Source organism: Platichthys flesus, chromosome 13, assembly GCF_949316205.1.
Source record: "Platichthys flesus chromosome 13, fPlaFle2.1, whole genome shotgun sequence".
Classification (NCBI taxonomy): domain Eukaryota; kingdom Metazoa; phylum Chordata; class Actinopteri; order Pleuronectiformes; family Pleuronectidae; genus Platichthys; species Platichthys flesus.
Window position 1 is genome coordinate 23,444,825 of NC_084957.1, and position 3,287 is coordinate 23,448,111.

Below are 3,287 nucleotides of genomic sequence, written 5' to 3' on the forward strand. Positions count from 1 at the left end.
TTGTAAGAAGTTGTGCTTATTTGATTATAGGCTTCCCTTAAAAAGCTAGCATGAAATGACACACTCACATGGAACAGATGTATGCATGACTGACTAATTAACTTACTCAGTGGAGCCGATCTATGTAGTTAAGTCCAGTGTTTGGCTCGTTACCACAAATGCTGCAGAAAAATAACTTTGCCCTATGCCGCATGCATCTCAGATCACACAGGAATTTTCTTTAGTGGTCGACATAAGTGATGTGTGCACACATCTCTGAAGTTGTTATGTTGGTATGTAGAAAGAGACCAGTGTTCTCAGTTTGTTTTTCTTTATTTCACAGGGCCAGAACAACAAATTTCCAGTATGTCAACATACAACTCATTTATCATATTCAAACTCAAAGCAGGATCCCATCAGTTGTCTTTCTAACACATAATCAACGTGGACACAGAAGCCTCCTGGGCATTGAAGACACCGGGCCCTGTATTTTAAACAATGTTAAATTACATTGTTTAAATGTGGAGAAAGGTTAAGGCCTTAAAAGCCGGACGACTTCCTGATGATAAACTCTTCAGCCTACTCAAAACGAAAAACCCATTAAACTACCGCAACGCTTCGTCGCCTCCGCAGTCAATGGCATAAAAGCAAAAGAGATAAAACAGAAACGTTAAATTGGAAAAACATGAGAAAGCACCCCCCCCCCCCCCCCCCCCCAAGTGATGGAAGCCTCACAATTCGTTTTCTCTCTTTGCTTCCTGCTTTTTTCTCATCTTGGCTTCACAGGCAGTTTTCTTTATGCTGATAAACATTCGAGAGCTGAGCGCCAGTGCTGTGAGATATTTTCATTTTCTGCTACCGCCTCATAAACATTGAGCTTTGAAAGACAATGTGGTTAGAAATGACGAATATATTACCAGTGGCTTTAATATCTTTAATATTTGCAGCAGATGTGGGACAGAATAGAACGGTTTGTTAGTCGATGCAAGAAAGCAGAAGATGCCGAGTACCTTTTGGAAAAAAACACAAATATTGTCTAGTCACAATAAGGCACCTCGTCTGATAGTTTGACACATTGAACCAAATGCTTTATGCTCAAATTCAGTGGTTCACCCTTTTTCAGAAAGCAAAATACAACCTCAGTGCCGATGCTAAAATAAAGCCAAGAATTTTAACACCCTGTCTACACTTGGCTAACAAGTTTGGCTTGCTGGATGCTTTTCTGATACAGCTATAATCTTGCCTGTTGCTTGATACCCCGGCAAACAGACTCTTGGCTGAACACAGAGAGCTATGGTGGTGAGCTGATGGGCTATATGAGCTGATTTGGTTGCGGAATGACTGGTATTAATAAGCTACAATGGAAGGGATGCCTGGTTTATGTTGGCTCTGTTTTTACCCGGTTGTATTTAGGAAGGTTCTCCTCCTGACTCACTGGCACCATGGCTGCTCGCACAGGCTGATGTACTGGTTATGTCTCAGAGAGTGACCATCATCCAACTGAAATAGCAAAAGGGATCCTTTAATTACTGTCTACACATTACATAAGATACACCACACGAAGCAAACACACCTTCACTAATCCTTGTCTTCAATACTCACTATGCTGTCATAGTCTTTTAAACTGTTGTGTTGTAGAGACATGATCAAAACGAGTGCTCTTGGCAGCTGTGGCTGAACGAAGACATTTTCTCACGACAAGTAAAATGAAACACATTTCAGAAGGACTTTTTCAAGTGCATTTAAAAAAAAAGTACTAATTTAAAAAATTAAATAAAAAAAGACATTCAGTTTCCCTTTTGTTCTTCTTGTTTTCTCATTTTCAACAGTCTCAACCAAATCATAAACACATACACTAAAGCTTTAACACCTGCTTTGCTCCTCCTTTATTTTCCTCTTACATCCCACCCCCACTTTTCTTGTTCAGTGAGAGAATGGTTCTCTATCTTGTCCTGTCAGTATTCAAATCTCGGCTAAAATGGTGTATTGTTATGTCACATTACTGCTTTTAACAATCGCCACAGTCCCAGAACATATATGCGATACCGTTTTAAAACTTCCAATTTGTTTATTTGTCCATGCACACAAAAGTTACTGGACTGATACTTTTCACTTTATATAACTTTTTACTTTAAGTTACTTTAAATTTGGACAAAACTGAAGTCATTGTAATTGGCCCTAATAATCTCAGATAACATTATCTGATCAGATAAAAAATGAGTGCTGAATGGAACTAGAAGGAGAGATCATATTACTCCTGTCTTAATTTCTCTGAATTGGCTCCCTGTAAAGTTCAGAATATAATTCAAGATCCTGCTTCTCACATATAAAGCCCTTAAAAATCAAGCCCCTTCCTATATCAAAAAGCTCATAAAACCATATTATTCAAATAGATCATTTCACTCCCAAACCACAGTCTCCTGTGGTTCCAAGAATCTGTAAGAGTAGAATGGGGGGTAGAACCGTCAGCTACCAGGCTTATCTCCTGTGGAACCAGCTCCCACTGTGGGTTCAGGAGGCAGACCCCATCTCTACATTTAAGGTTAGACTTAAATCTCTTCTCTTTATATATATTACAGTGCGGGCTGGATCAAGTGAGCCCTGCTATAGGTCTAGACTGCTGGGGGAATTCCCATCATGCAGTGAGCACTTCTCTCTCTCTCTCTCTGTCCTCATTTTATGACAACTTTGTACTTTTTAAATTCCCATTGTCTGCACCTTTCTTTTTTTAGAGCATACCATGTGAAGCTACTTTTCACTTCTAACTGTTTATTGCTCTTTAGCATATGTGTACACAGTTGTAATGTGTATCAGAATTCACAGATTTGAGTTCCATCACATGAGATGATTTAAAACACTTGTCATTGGTCCACTAAACCATAAAGGCTAGTAAAGCTGTACATTCTTTGTAAAAATTTGACAATACTAAATGATTTTTCTCTTATTGGTCAGGGTCCAGCTAGGATGGCGTCTGGGCCTGGATTGCGGTCTGTTAACTAGTGACCCCTGTCCGTCCCGCCCCCCCCCCCGGGCTGCCAGTTGCTGACCACTGCTGTAGGCTACCTGAGGAAGTAGACGAGGGCACCTTTAACTCTGTCCACAGACACTGCACTGATGTTTGGATGTTTATTTAAAGTTCATTAATATTGAACATGACAAGAGGACTGATGGACAGACAAGAGAGAGATTTCTGGATAAGGCACAGGTAATCTAAGAGAATGAAAACTTTCCCACTATCATGTTGGAGTCGACGAAATAAAACATTATTTCTTCATCAAATATGAAAGAACACAAGCAGACAGCACGTC